At 43.6% G+C, this 15,386-nt stretch overlaps 1 long non-coding RNA gene across 5 annotated transcripts in view; it reads left to right on the top strand.

Moving 5' to 3' along the window:
- The window catches only part of LOC122448464, a 92,066-nt gene extending 77,555 nt beyond the window's left edge, over positions 1 to 14,511 (top strand). For 4 of the 5 annotated variants that reach the window (XR_006271619.1, XR_006271621.1, XR_006271622.1 and 1 more), the window contains 5 exons: positions 1,518 to 2,010; positions 8,995 to 9,132; positions 10,110 to 10,301; positions 12,143 to 12,238; positions 14,012 to 14,511. This is a non-coding gene — a long non-coding RNA (uncharacterized LOC122448464). The remainder of the gene's footprint in view (positions 1 to 1,517; positions 2,011 to 8,994; positions 9,133 to 10,109; positions 10,302 to 12,142; positions 12,239 to 14,011) is intronic. The other variant, XR_006271620.1, reaches the window with a different exon arrangement.
- The last annotated feature ends 875 nt before the right edge of the window (positions 14,512 to 15,386 follow it).

Raw genomic sequence — 15,386 nt, 5'->3', positions numbered from 1 at the left:
CTCTAAAATGTGTATGAACCACACAATTTATGTTTTGAGAGAACAGCATCGAAACATGTATATTATCAAGGGTGAAACAGATCACCAGCCCAGGTTGGATGCATGAGACAAGTGCTCGGGGCTGGTGCACTGGGAAGACCCAGAGGGATGGGGTAGGGAGGGGGGTGGGAGGGGGAATCGGGATGGGGAATACATGCAAATCCATGGCTGATTCATGTCAATGTATGGCAAAAACCACTACAATATTGTAAAGTAAATAGCCTCCAACTAATAAAAATAAATGAAAAAAAAATATTAAAACATTTATTCTGAGGGGATTTTTAAAAAATCCAACAAAATAAATATCATTGGAGGTATAGCTTCAGGAAAGATCATCCCTGGAAATTATGATGCAATTATTAGTTAATTAAACCAAATAATACATACTTCACCATTGAAACATGAAAGGTATTTGTCATTGATTACTCCTTTGAGAAAAATGACAAAGATATTCAAATAAATTTTAAAAGGTCAAATTTCAGATAACTTTGCTTTGGAATGGATGTTTTGTGATGCTTTCTAGATCAGTAATCTTCAAATGTTTTTCATTGCTATATTCTGTTATTTTGAAAACTGCAACCTAATAATCCTTATTAACCCAACATATAAAATGAGTTTAAATAATTGCAAGAGAAGTAAATTTCAGTAAGCTGTAACATGGGCAGATAAAAATGAAATGATTGAATTACTATTCCATGTGGTCAGGGATTTGACACTGACCACTGTCCATTGGAGAAGGAAATGGCAACCCACTCCAGTATTCTTGCCTGGAGACTTCCATGGACAGAAGAGTCTGGTGGGCTACAGTCCATGGGGTCACAAAGAGTCAGACACGACTGTGTGACTAATACTAACACTATCCATTAAAAGAAAATACACAACTGTCTAACTGTAGGAATTGGACACTATTCTTACAGTATGGTTTGAGCAGTACCCTGGCAATGATTGTTTGGATTTCTCTAGGGTTTGCTAACCAACCCCATGATTCATCTTTGCTGTTTCCCTCATGGTGATGAAATGGCTGCAAAATTCCCAAGAATTGAGTTTGCATCCCATACTGCTTCCAGAGGAAGAGAAAGAACTTCTCTCCAAGGGGTCCTAAACAGCACCTGAGAAACAGAACTCACCCGGGGGATGGAATGCTGCCCAATCATCAAGGGTCTAGCTACACATACTACCCCTTGAGTGAGAAATACACATCCTGCTTATTCTGTCATCATTTAGGGGTTCTTAGGAGGTCAAACTCTGGGAGATAGTGGAGAACAAAGGAGCCTGGCAGGCTACGTCCTCAGGGCTGCAGAGTCAGACACAACTTAGTCACTGAACAAAACAACAATGAAGGCAAAACATAACTCAAATCTTAATTGTAACCTAAAAATGCAGGAAATCAGATTATTATATCCTGTTTCATAAGGTGACAGCTTCAAGATGCTAATAACAGATTGCAAGGACAGACGTTAATATTTTTGTCTTTTTAGCTCACGGCTGCGATTCTGGAGTCTACCGCAGTGCCTGACATGCAGTGGATTCAGTCTGATGAGCTGCTGAAACAAGCAATGAAGAACATCAACCAAGTGATAAGGAACAGCTTTGAGTGAGGACAGGAGCAGCACCTCTGGTAGGAGTTGTTGACTGTTGACGGCCGTCAGCCAGTTGAGAGCTGTGACCCAAGACACACCAAGTCACTCCGGTCTTGTCATCCGTGTTGATTCCATTGACCCCACTTCCCAGCACTCACCTCCCACCTTCTCCCTCCCAAAGCCCTCCCTGCATCTAATCTTCCTGGGGCCATGTGGATCGGCACTTCCTCTCCTGTAGTGGAAGGAACTGACTGCATGTGTGGAGACACGGCCATCAGTGCCAAGAAATTCTATTTCTGTTCCCCTCCACTCATCAGGAGAAAACACCAACAGCTGTAGCACCATGTCAGCACTTTCTAGACAACACAACTAGTTAGTGTCCGCTGATGAGGTCATGTTGATTTGCTGCTGTTTCATAAATAAATTATTGAGACATTTATACTCCTAGAAATACATTGGTTGAGAGTATATCAGTGATCAAAAGAGATCTGGGATTCTTCTTTCTCATCTTAATCTTAAAATGTGAAGCCTTTGGTTTTAAAGAAAATGAAGAAATAGCGAAAGTTTAAAACACACTCAAAGGAAAAGCAATGCATTACCCAGATGAACAGGGAAAAAGAGACAAAAAGTGAAATTTTCATCTTTTGATTACCGCCATGGAACACTGATTGTGAACAAGGACACGTTTGATTTCAGAACTGAAACCCATCCTGGTGTGAGGATGTGACAGTTAAATTCTATTTTTAAGAATGAAAAACTAGTAAATCTGTTCCCAAGGTTTTTTGACTCAGGGACAGAAATTTCTGTTATTCTCCAAATCAAGTTCAGTCTTTTCTTTCGTGTCTGAATTCTGATCAACCAGTTTGATCCTGTTTTCCCCACATCACAACATCTATAATCAGGCACTTTGCTTGGAGGAACCTCCTCTCCCAGGCAGGGTATGTTGTCCTGCAGAGGGTTTGCTCTGACGCTCTTCTGCTCGGGCCTTCATCTCGGCTGGATCTCCCCATACCTGCGGCCTCTGCACATCCCAGTAGGACGGTAGAGGAAGTTGAATTCTGATGACTTGGTGGGTCTGGTGTCTACAGCTCTGCCAGGGTCCCGTGACACCACCTGCCACTTATCAGGCCTGGGATGATGGAAAAGCTCGAGTTGGCAGAGGGAGCGAGGTCGGGCTGGGCACACACTCACACCAGGTGTGTTGAGCCACCATAACCAACACTACCAGTGGGGCGGTTTCAACAACAGGAACTTATTTCTCATAGTCCTGGAGGAAGGTGAGGACAGGCTGTTTTCTCTGAGGCTTCTCTCATGGGTACGTCGACAGCTTCTCCCCGTGTCCTCACGTGACCCTTCCTCTGTGTCCTGAGCCTTTCTTCTTCTAAGGACACCAGTCAGATATGACCAGGGCCACCTTGATGACCTCATTCTTATTTAATCACTTCTTCACAGACACTGGGGGAGGGGGCGGGGGATGAGTTTATAGAGTTTTTAATTGAGATAGAGTTTATGTACAATATTATGTAAGTGTAAGGTGTACAACATAGTGATTCACAATTTTTAAAGATTATACTTTTCATAGTAATTATAAAATACCAGGTGTACTGTACAATATATCCTGTTGCTTATCTATTTTATACATAGTAGTTTGTATTGTATAATCCCCTGCCTCCATCTTGCCCCTGCCATCTTCCCTCTCCCCACTGATAACCACTAGTGTGTTCTCTATATCTGTTCTCTATATCTGTGAGTCTGTTTCTTCTTCTATTACACTGACTAATTTGTTTTATTTTTTTAAATCGCACATTATAAGTGAGAAGTACCATGTTTTTCTTTCTCTGATTTATTTCACTAAGCAAAATAATAAGTCCATCTATATTATTGCAAATGGCAAAATTTCATTCTTTCCTATGGCTGAGTAGTTTTATGTATGTTTATACATAATATATATGGGGCTTTTCTTGTGGCTCAGCTGGTAAAGAATCTGCCTGTAATGGGGGAGACCTGGGTTCCATCCCTGGGTTGGAAAGATCCCCTGGAGAAGGGAAAGGCTACCCACTCCAGTACTCTGGCCTGCAGAATTCCATGGGTTGTATAGTCCATGGGGGGTCGCAAAGAGTTGGACACGACTAAGCGACTTTCACTTTTGGTGGTTATATACATATGTATATGTATATATATACATATATGTATATACATATATGTATATATATATATATGATGGATGGAGAAGATGTGACTATATAGATACATAGTTGCTTGGTCGCTAAGTTGTGTCCAGCTCTTTGCAACCCCATGGACTATAGCCCACTCTGTGCCTCTGTTCCTGGGATTTCTCAGGCAAAAATACTGGAGTGGGTTACCGTTTCCTTCTCCAGGGCATATTCTGGACCTAGGAATTGAACCCACGTCTCCTGCATCTCCTGCCTTGACAGGCAATAGAAAACATTCATCAGCTAATGGACACTTCTTTTGCTACCATATCTGGGCTGTTGTTAACACTCCTGCTATGAACACTGAGGTGTGTGCAAACACAATCACTTTATGAGGCATGGAAGTGAGGATGTTGATGTGAGTTCAGCCCATGACACCAAGAGTCCTTCTTAAACCAGGGTTCCTTGAAAGATGCCCTCTTGCCTGGGCCCCCTGTATGTGGCCCCTGCACCCCCAGTAGATTCTACATAAGCTACACACCCCAGTGGCCCCTCCCACTTGACAGGAGAGGACCACTGGGCTTGGGGAGGCCAAGAGAAGTTGTGTTCTCTGAAGGTCAGCATGGGGAGGGCGTGGGGACCCAGAGGAGGAGCAGACGGGATGCAGGAGAAAGCAGGCCGGCTTCTGATGCTGCCTGGGGGTGGCGCAGCCCAGCAAAGCCCCAGAAAAGATTGCAGGATATTTAAGTTTTCAAACTGGTGACTAAATTCTAAATACCATCGTTTCCCTACACATGGCAACTATCCTTTGCTTTTAAAAAGTATGCCCTTTCATTTAAATTTGAACTCATGTGACAGGTTTCAAATACAGGTTTTCAAAACAATATAGACATTATGACTTAGAAAATGGGCCATTTCTTTCACTGATATTTAAGTCTGTGTAATGAGCCTTTCCAAATAAACTGGCTCAAAAAATGACAGTTTCACAAGAATTTCCTGTCTAAAGATTTTCATACTACATTTTAGAGGGTGGTTTTTTTTTTGTTGTTGTTGTTTTTTTACTGTTTTTAAAAGAAACAGGCAAAACCCAACACAACATTGTAAAGCAATTATCTTCTAATTAAAAATAAATACAATAAAAATATAGTCTATAAGATAATTGGGCTCAGGGAAAGAAAAAAAATTTAAAAATAAATAAATAAGCATAAACATTACGTAAGAGTTCACCAAATGGAGAGCTTATAGGGAGAGCCAACAGATAAAAAACCTCCAACATTTGTTTGCCAAACAAGAATAGCCAGAAAACCAGAATTACAAGTATAACTGCTTTCCTTTTTTTTTTTTGTCTAGGTCTCTACCTTTGATTTCATGCCTCCTTCTTAATTATGGGAGGTATAGCTAGATAATTTATCTTTGGTGTCATATACTGTATTAACCATTTCTTCATTGCTTACAAGGCCTTATGACAATATCACAGCGTTTGGTTTTGGGGCATAATGCACGTTCCCAGGATTCAGAGTTTGGAAGTGGAATTCAGCAGTGATGTGTCCTCACTAGAAACTCTACAGTCCCGGGCATGACTTAGCCAGGTGAACACACTGAAGGCCCCAAATTTTCCAAATCTAAACGGCCTGTGACAGCCACAATCAATTTATCATTGCTTTCATTAGAATGGTGTTTTAGACACATGAGTGATCAAGGTTGTTTGCGCTATCCTGCACTGTGAAAAATAGTAAAGAAAAAGGTTGTTTTCAGTAGTTGGGAGGATGTTTTGAAAAGAAACCTTTAAATATGCTTCACTATAAAGGATATTTTGGATACTGTGCTCCATGAGGAGAATTCCAGGTCTGCTTTGTTAAGGGTTGTAACCCAGCCCATGGGCTGACCTGCTGTTGGACCTGCTCACCAAGGGTGCTGAAGGCGTCCTGACAGGGAGCCGGGTGCTGTGTCCACACCCAGGCCATCAGTCAGTCTGGCCTGATGAGGGGCCCGGGGTCTGCAGCTCTGGGATCAAGCCTCCAGAGAAGGCAGGAAGTTATTCCTGTGAGATTTGTAGAGTGGCTGAGGCTCACATAATGATAAGGAAGGATATTTCATGTGACACTGGGATGGCAGGGCTGTGGGTGAGGAGCCCCCTGTAAAGGAACCGTGTTGGTCCTTTAGGAAGTCTGTGCAGGGTCTCCTTCAAAACCGCTGCTTCCTTTAGTCTCGAGTGCAGCCCCCAAAGCTGACTCAAAGTCATTGGTTTTTTTGGGAAAACAGGGAGAACCACGTATTCCAAGCCCCATAGATACCTTCACTATTCCTCAGATCACCAAGTCCTGTTATTTCCCCTCAACTTTTTCTAAGTGTGTCTTTTTAGGAGAGGTTGCGACCATCACCCCAGAATCACTGCGACAGCCTCACAGAAGAATGGCCAGACCATTCTCCCCCATTTCCCCCCAATCTGTGCACTACAGCCAGATTAACCTTCCTCAAAGGTTGCTTTCATCTGTCTCCTTGCTCATTCATTTTCCATCACCATATGTATCGCAAGGCACCAGGTCCCCTTGCCCCCCCACTGCCTCATGAGGTCCTCCAGGGACCGACCCTGATGCTCACCTGCCATGGTCCAGGGCCAGCTCACGGTCTGTCTCCTCTTATCATGGGAGGGTTCTGACCAGCGGAAGCACCTCCCCCAGAAGTTCTCCTTGATTGTGCCAGCTCTCAGGGGTGTTCTTCATTCAGAAACCCACCGTCATGCAGTCCTTGATTATCCCACCTTCTCCAGTTGTTCCACAGTGGTTGATCCCATGGCCTTACTTGGATGATAAACTCTTGGAAGACAAGGACCACTGCATTAAGCTACTTCAGCATCAGTGATAAGAATGGGAAACAAATCACCAAACCATATGAAGCTAACAAAAAAGGAGGCATTCCCAAAGCATTTGGTGTGACACGTAGAAATGATATCTAATCATTATTTTCTTGATTGTCTCAGTCACCTAAAACATTCCAAATTCAATAACTGGGAGGAAAAAAAAAAGAAAGAAATGTCCATTTAACAGCCTTGTTTAAGATTTCCGTGGCTGTGGTGGTAACAGGGTATGATGTTATGCTTTCCTGATAGCTCAGTTGGTAAAGAATCAGCCTGCAATGCAGGAGACCCTGGTTCGATTCCTGGGTCAGGAAGATCTGCTGGAGAACGGATAGGCTACCCACTCTAGTATTCTGGCCTGGAGAATTCCATGGACTGTATAGTCCATGGGGTCGCAAAGAGTCGGACGTGACTGAGAGAATTTCACTTTCACTTTCAGCAGGTGTTTAGGGACAGAGATGAGCCACTAGTTAGGCTGAAAGACAAGCTTTATCCCATCACATGGCTTATTAAACAGTTGTCAGTCAACAGTAAAGATGGCTCATGGCTTGTCATTCACAGCAAAGAGGAAGACACGTTCTCTCTTATTTTCAGACGCCAGGGTCTAATGATGAGAACAATGGCATTTAACTTGACAGAAATCTTACTTCACTTTCTAGTGATTAGGAACATTTGACCTGGTATTAACAGAGCGACATTTATAAAGTCCTGTTTTCATGGGTTGGAGCATCTTTGATGGGCCGGGTAAGACCTGTGTGTTCATTTTGGCCTCATCTATCTGTCTGCTCTTTTTAAAGATTTTGCAGGAAAGCATGAGGGGCTTTAGAAATGAACTGCCCAAACATTCAAGCTGGAAAGTGCACACTTGGGGTTTTCCAGGTGGTTAGGAGCCGGACAGGCAGAGAGGGGGCTGGAAGGGAAAGCCTATGGACAAAGGAGGATGGGCAAGTGTCCTCAGGGGTCATTTGTCGGGGTGGGAAGGTTTCAGACACCAGCAGGGACTTCCCTGCACATTTGGCGAAGCTGGTTGGAGAGTGGCAAATGATGACAGCAATTCACGAGGTCAGCAGTTTAGTTCTGCTGCTCCATCCGTACTAATCCTTCATTTGGTGGTGAGGACTTTGCTTTGGGCCTGACTCTGTGATGGCGCAAATCCATTACCCTAGTCCTGATCCCCAGAGGCTGCACGCATATGGTTCCTCAGTGGCCCAGCAGAAGCAAGCGGGTTCTGGGTTCCTGTATCTTTGGGAAGGCAAAAGGTTTTGTTGTCAGTCTTGTGTGAGCTAGATTTGTATCCATTACTTGCTTCTCTTTAAAAAAAAAAAATTTTTTTTTCAGTTGAAGGATAATTGCTTTACAGAATTTTGTTGTTTTCTGTCAAACATCAACATGAATGAGCCATAGGTGTATATATGTCCCCTCTGCTTCTCTTTAATGGGATGTGTGACGTGGGAGGCAGAGCATCACAGCGTGATTTTGGCCTCATCACCAACAAACACTTGTAAAATCACAAAGTGTAACACTGTGGAAAGTTAAGGCAGATGGCCTTGTGATGTAATCCACAAACACACACCTTATTTGCTGAAGAGCCTTGCAGGGGAACGTTATCATTCAAGCAACACTTTGCCTTTGAACAGTCCTGACCATGCTCCAAGTCTTCGCACAGTCCCATCTGGTAATGGTCATCCTTTTTAAAATTTTATTTATTTATTTAAGGCTGTGCTGGGTCTTCATTGCTGCAAGCAGGGGCTACTCTCTAGTTGCAGTGCACGGGCTTCTCACCATACTGGTTTCTCTTGCTGTGGTGCACACGCTGTCAGGCGCACAGGCTTCAGTAGTTGAGGCTCCCAGGCTCTAGAGCAGGGGCTCAGTAGTTGTGGCCCACGGGCTTAGCTGCTCCATAGTATGTGGGATATTCCCAAACCCATGTCTGCTTCATTGGCAGGCAGACTCTTTACCACTAAACTACTAGGAAAGCCCCATGGTCATAATTTAAAGGCAGCCTCTAATTATTACTCCCATGTTACAGATGGGAAGGCTGAGGTCGGGAGCTGTTTATGAACATACAACAGCTAGCACTTTCTGAGCAGTTATTATGTTCCAGGCTTTGTTCTGCTCACTCATGAGTATCAACTAATTTCATCTTCAGTCAAACCTGGGAAGTAGGGACTAGTATTATTTTCATTCTACAGATGAAGCAGTGAAGCACAGAGAAGTTAAACAAGTTGTCCAAGGTCACACAGCTAACAACTGGAACCTGGTTATTCTTCAGCTCCTCTGATCCTAACTGCTCTGCTGAGCTGTGTTTGTCACTACCTGCGGCTGAATTACACTTGTATGTTTACACATCTGCATGTCTTTACAGAGTTTGGGCTGCTTTTTGACTGAAATCGTTTATTTCATTCACATCTTTAAAAATCCTGGTGCCCACACAGCTCTGTGTCCTGGCGTGGAGCTGATGTTCAGAACATGTTTGCTCGAGAATTCTCAAGGCTCCTAGATGGTAAGTATTCATGCTCCCATTTGAAATCAGACTTCTGACTCTTCTTTGAAATGTGGTTTCATGGTTTACTTTTTGTCAAAAATAGGTCAACTTGTTTTCCGAATGATACATTCCTTGTTGTCCCAATTCCAACTGGGAGTATGGATTAGACTGCTAGAATGTTCAAGAATAGCCAAGACAAGGAAGCAACCTAAGTGTCCATCAGCAGACTAATGGATAAAAAAGATGTGGTATATATACACAGTGGAATATTGCTCAGTTGTAAAAAAGAATGAAATAATGCTGTTTGCATCAATGTGGATAGACTTACAGGGCATTAAGCTAAGTGAACCAGGTCAGGCAGAGAAAGGCAAAAGACTGTATGATATCACTTATATGTGCAATCTAAAAAGATACAACTAACAAAGCAGTAACAGACTCATAGAGAACCTACTAGTGGTTACCAGGGTAATATAGGGGTAAGAGAGTAAGAGGTACAAACTACTACGTATAGAATAAATAAGCTACAAGGACATATTGTACAGCACAGGGTATTTAACTAATGTTTGATAATTACTATAAATGGAATATGATCTTTAAAAATTGTGAATCACTGTTTTGTACACCTGAAACTTACATAATATTGTATATCAACTATACTTCAATTAAAAAAAAAAAAAAAGAGAGAGTACTCTGACCACAGGCATTCTCCTTGCTCCAAAGCCCTTCATTCTCGGGGCCACCTATGGAATGACTGAGTCCTCTCCCCATCCATCCCCCCAACTCCCAGCTCACATTCTGCAGCTTCTAAGCCCCAAAGAAGTTGAGGTTTCTAGGCTCCCTTAGGAATCCCTGAATGCTTTAAAAGGTTTCTAAATGTGTTAAAATGTTTTTATTGCTTAACCTATTTAAAAATTGATTGGTGAGGGCAGAAGTCAACAAAAAGTCTTCACAAACCAGAAGTTGCTTCACTTTGCATTTCCATTTCTCTCCCCTAGGTCTTTCCCTTCCCTGATGTTTCCAGTGTTCACAACAACATTAACATCACCGGCATATAAACAGCTCTTTCCTGTTCCAAGAGCCAGAGAAGCAGTCCAGGAAAAATGGATGGAGGCTATAAATAGGACAATTTCAGAACATGAATTCTGCAAGGCCAGTAATCATGTGAAATTTTCTTTCAGTGACACTGGGTATGTTTCCCCAGCTTGGTTTTTCTTTCTTTCCCAGCAAATTGCTCCAATGTTGACATGCTCTCATCTGCAGAGCCTATGACATAGCATTTCCACCCTCTTGAGACTTCCTTTCAATTATCCAGAGATCCTGGGGCTTACGTGGTCCCAAGGGCCGCCATCCTACTCCAAACATCAGGCAAAGAGAAGGAGAGCAGGGATGCGGGAGTCAGGCTTGCGCTCTCTAGATGGATGTGTTCATTGGTGGGAATGCCTCTCCTGGTCTGGGTACTGGACCACTGCCCTCAGGCCTGTAACCTTCGTGGTTCACAGTCATTGCTCGACACTAAAGGGGGTCCCGAGGTGGCTCCCTGGTAGACTGTTCCAGCTTTGCCTACACCTTCCGTGGGTGTGAGCCCTTCCAGAGTCGTAAATCCATTCACCCCCAAGCTGTCTTCCACCATGAGTACATTGTCTTTCCTTAGAACCGTGGGTTGGAAAAACCTTCTCCGGGCTTGTCTCTTGAGGACATGCCGGATGCTCTGGGTCACCTCCAGGGCCCCAGCCTCCCCTTGAGTCCAGGGAACGTGCAGTCCTCTCAGTGCATCACAGTGGTTTGCTGTCTCCCACTTTCTGCAGCAACGTGGTGACTTAATTTCATGAATGTCACCTCACCACATCTTTTTATACTAGCAATCAAAACTAAATGCATTATCACAATAAAAAGATAATTTAGGGCTAAAAAATTAGCAAAGGTTGAAAAGCTGTGGGAAAGTAGATGTCCTCATGTGTTGTTTGTGGGGGTGTACACTGTCATGATAGTTTTGGGGGAAACTTGTCACCCTGGACACAAAATCTTAGCAATATGGACCCTTGGGTGTTCAGTTCCACTTTCTGGATTTCATCCAATAAGAGGTCACATTCACAAAAACTGAAAAGTAAGCATCATCATTACAGAAAAGACAAAAAGGAAGTAAGAGCCATGAAGGGCTGTTGGTGGGAGACTGGTGAGGTAAGTCCTGTTTTAGGTACACTGTGGACTGCCAGGCGCCCATGAATGATGACGAGCTGATCCAGGTCTGTGTTTACATTTAGCAACATCCCGAGCATAGCACTGCTTGGCGGAAGGAGGTGATGAATCTCAGGGAGTCTGTCCTATTTCTGCAGCAAAACCACACACAGAGATGGGACCAGAGAGGGAGGTGTGGGGACGGCAAGAAGCCAGTATGCAGTTAGACAGGAACTCCTCTCCATTGTGGATTCATGTGGTTTCATGTGATTATGGTGCTTTAAAAACTGACTTCACATTTTTTAACGAAGATTACTTTTAATTTTTCATTGCCACTTGTGTGGTCGTGGTTCCTTATTGCTTGCCCTAGATAAAATTTTATGGACTCTTCCAATTGAATTTTCACAAAACCTCCTGAGGTGGGCATCACTGCAATCCCACCTATAAATAAAGCAAAGTGAGTTGGAGTGATTTTCCAAGATCATAAAACCAGTGACCCCTGCAGCTAGAATTTGACGTGACCCTCTTGTCTACCCACAAATTATCCTTCATAATAAAAAAGTGGGATGATAACTATACATGCATGTATGCGTGTATATATTTAAAAAGAAGAAAGTTATTCACTAATCTTCATGAGTATTGGACAGTATTTAAACTCTTTATTCATAGCATTTCAAAAACAAACACATGCAGAGTGAAGAAAGGGGTTGCTGGGTTGTTTGCTTTTTGTTTTCCCTTCCTAGTGGCAGTCAAACGTGTCAGAGTTAATTCTCTGGTTATTAAAGATACAATAAAACTGAACAGTCTTCCCTTACAAGGAGTAAGCAACTCATTTCTGTTTTCTTGCTCACAGAAACTGTCTTTCCAAATATACCGATGAACGTATTTAAAAGAGGACTTGCTACCCTTATGCCTACGTGGGTATAGGCTGCCTGTGCTGGGAAGGCAGGTGAGTCTGGGATGAAGGCCCTGTGGCCCCTGGGTCCCCCAGGTCCTGCCCAGAGGGAAGCATGGATTCGCTCTTCTGCAGAGTGTTTATGGTGAGAACCAGGTGTTTAGTGCCTCTCCAAGGACCCAGAAAACATTGGCAGATGCGGGGGGAAAAAATAAGTGCTTCCTGCTATTCATGGGCTTTCCCACTTCTTGAAAGTAATACTCCACGTGCATGTGCACACACCAACACACAGATGTGCACAAATATGATCTCATCTTCCTCCCAGGGATCAGAAGGGCCACAGCCCTCCCACCCTCATTTGCAATCAGGCCGGAAGTGCAAGACACACGGTTTCCTAATGATGGAGCTGGGATTAAAAATGAGGTTCACCTCCTGCCGGCTCATCACAGGGAGCCCTTCATGTGAAGGGCATGAGATGACCTCCAAACACAGCATTAATATAGGGGCTGGACATGCTCAGGGGTGGGAGCTGTCCTGAAACCATGGAGAGAGTTGCACAGGGACCCACTAACTGGGGAGTCTGTGCAGAGTGCCCCCAGCAGTGATCAACGGAGCACCGGAGAGAAAGGCCACCTGGCGACCCCATCAGCTGCCCCTTCTCATCCTCAGATGGTCATGACATGACTGGGACCCTACCCAGAGACTGGTCATTTGAAAACTTGGTGTGTCCTATGTGAAAGAGCCTCAGACTTGTATGTGCTTCACTCTTAGTTGTAAGATTCGAATCACCAGACATTATAGCAAATGTAGCTCATCTAATTTACATCTATGGAATTATATATGTATAAATAAATAGGTAAACATTTAAATATGTATTTGATATGATTTCTAGCTAAGCTTGGGGCTTCCCCTGTGGCTCAACAATAAAGAATCTGCCTGTAATGCAGGAGATTCAGGAGACCCTGGTTTGATCTCTGAGTTGGGAAGATCCCCTGGAGGAGGGCATGGCAACTCACTCCAGTATTCTTGCCTGGAGAATCCCATGGACAGGGGAGCCTGGTGGACTACAGTCCATGGGGTCGCAAACAGACATGACTGAAGCAACTGGCCATGCACAAACAGCTAAGCTTAGGTGCGCTGAACAATGAACTATTGAGAGGAAACATTGTCAGAGCTACAGGGAGAAAGTGACAGCTTTTAACATTCTATTAGCAGGCAAGACAACTACTTCTTTGGTAGCGCAGTGGTAAAAAAATCCATCTGCCAGTGTAGGAGATGGGGGTTGGATCCCTGGGTTGGGAAGATGCCCTGAAGGAGGAAACGGCCACCCACTCCAGTATTCTTGCCTGAGAAATCCCATTGGCAGAGGGGCCTGATGGGCTACAGTCCATGGGGTCAGAAATAATCAGATACCACTGAGTGATTGAGCACTCATGCATTATTGTAGAGCTGGGCTCAACTTTCTAGCTATATTTGGCTGTTACTTAAGTTGCTGATGATTCTTAACCGTAAAATGATACAATAAAATAATAAGAGCTTCCTAATGTGAAACTAAATAAGCAGTGTGGATAATGTACTTAGCAAAGTGTCTAGTGGGAAGGAAATGTGCCATAAAATTAAATAATATTGTTGTTATTATTACAGTGTTCTTGAGGAAGGTGGCAACATGATAAAGCAATATTAGAGACAAATGATTCTAATTGCATTGTGTAATAACTGACAGGAGATAGAAAACTCTGGAGGAAGGATTTTTGTGGAGCTGGGGGGTATCTGGAAGCTCCAGATTTTCTTATTTTCACATAGGAAATAATAACCTTTTCATTTCAGGTTGCTACCATGACTACAAATATAAATAAATAAAGAAGTCAATGATGAAAAACAAAACAAAAAAGCTATGTGATGGTGGAGATTATTGCTCTATTTGCCTTGGAGGCTAAACATATTGCCAAAAACATAGGTGTTCAGAGAAGAGTAAAAATCCTCCAAATTCTTCGAATTTTGTCTTTAAATGTTTAAGTACTGAGAAACAGAGTATTTCCTGCCATCTCAGTGAACAAGGATGTCATCGTCCTCAGGGATTCCAGCCCTCCAGGACATCCAGGAAGGAGAAGACCTGAGTTACATGGCGGCCATCAGTCTGTATGTAGCCATTCCCCACAGGGAGCCCTGAGGAGCTCAGGGTGTGAAAAGCACAGGACATTGGCCCTAGATACAGGAATGATTTCAGTGAACCCAGACTCTTGCATCTTCCCATAAACAGAAAAGCGCTAAATTCCTTGAGATGTCTGTGTGTGCTCAGTTATGTCCGACTCATCTGTGGCCTGTGGCCTGCCAGGCTCCTCTGTCCTTGGGATTTTCCAGGCAGGAATACTGGAGTGGGTTTCCATTTCCTTCTCTAGGACCTTGAGATATCTGGTTTTCTTTAATTCACAAAAATACTTTTGATGTTCAGATTAGCTACCTTTTGTTGCAAACTTCTATATAACCTGACTCCCCCCGCCCGCCCCACCACCACCCCTATCCACCCCCCACTGCCACCCTGCCCCACACCGCCACCCTCTACCTCCTAAGAGTAGTTTTCTCAGGATCATTTGAGATGCTGTCTTGTGGGCTTGAAGTTTTAAAAATTCCCACCAAATAAAATGTAACTCTCAACTTTTAGGGTGTGGCTATGTTTTATGTTGACAGTACTTACTGCTCTGAAATCCTACTTTTCTTTTCCTGCCCAAGGAATATACTGGTAGGCAACCTCCCACCCCCCAACCCCCCTCCCCCCAATCCGGCTGGATCCTGACTCATTACCCTGAAGTTTTTGAGGTTGAGGTGGAGATGTACTGAAAAGATGTGAAAACTGGAAGCATGGCATAGTGTCAGCTAAAATAAAACTCACCCTCCCCGCCCACATTGCCTACGGGATCCAAAATGTGTTCCCTGATTTAGCATGGAAGTATTTACTCTGGTCACTGGCTTCTAAACTATCGTGGAAACGGACAATTCCTCCCTGATTCCTTCGGTTACAACCACGATCCTGCTGGCTTTTCCATTTGCTTTAAATGCCTGGGCGTGACAAGTGGGTACAACACAAGCTCAGCTGTCTTTGATTCAATTCCACGCAATTGTCTGGCTAAGGAACCAGCATCATCAGTGTCACTTAACTTCGGATTGTTTCTAAGCATCTTTGAAAACCTTGGGGCTCTCAGAC

Source organism: Cervus canadensis, chromosome 10 (assembly GCF_019320065.1).
Source record: "Cervus canadensis isolate Bull #8, Minnesota chromosome 10, ASM1932006v1, whole genome shotgun sequence".
Lineage (NCBI taxonomy): Eukaryota > Metazoa > Chordata > Mammalia > Artiodactyla > Cervidae > Cervus > Cervus canadensis.
This window is presented reverse-complemented; position numbering and strand designations above follow the sequence as displayed.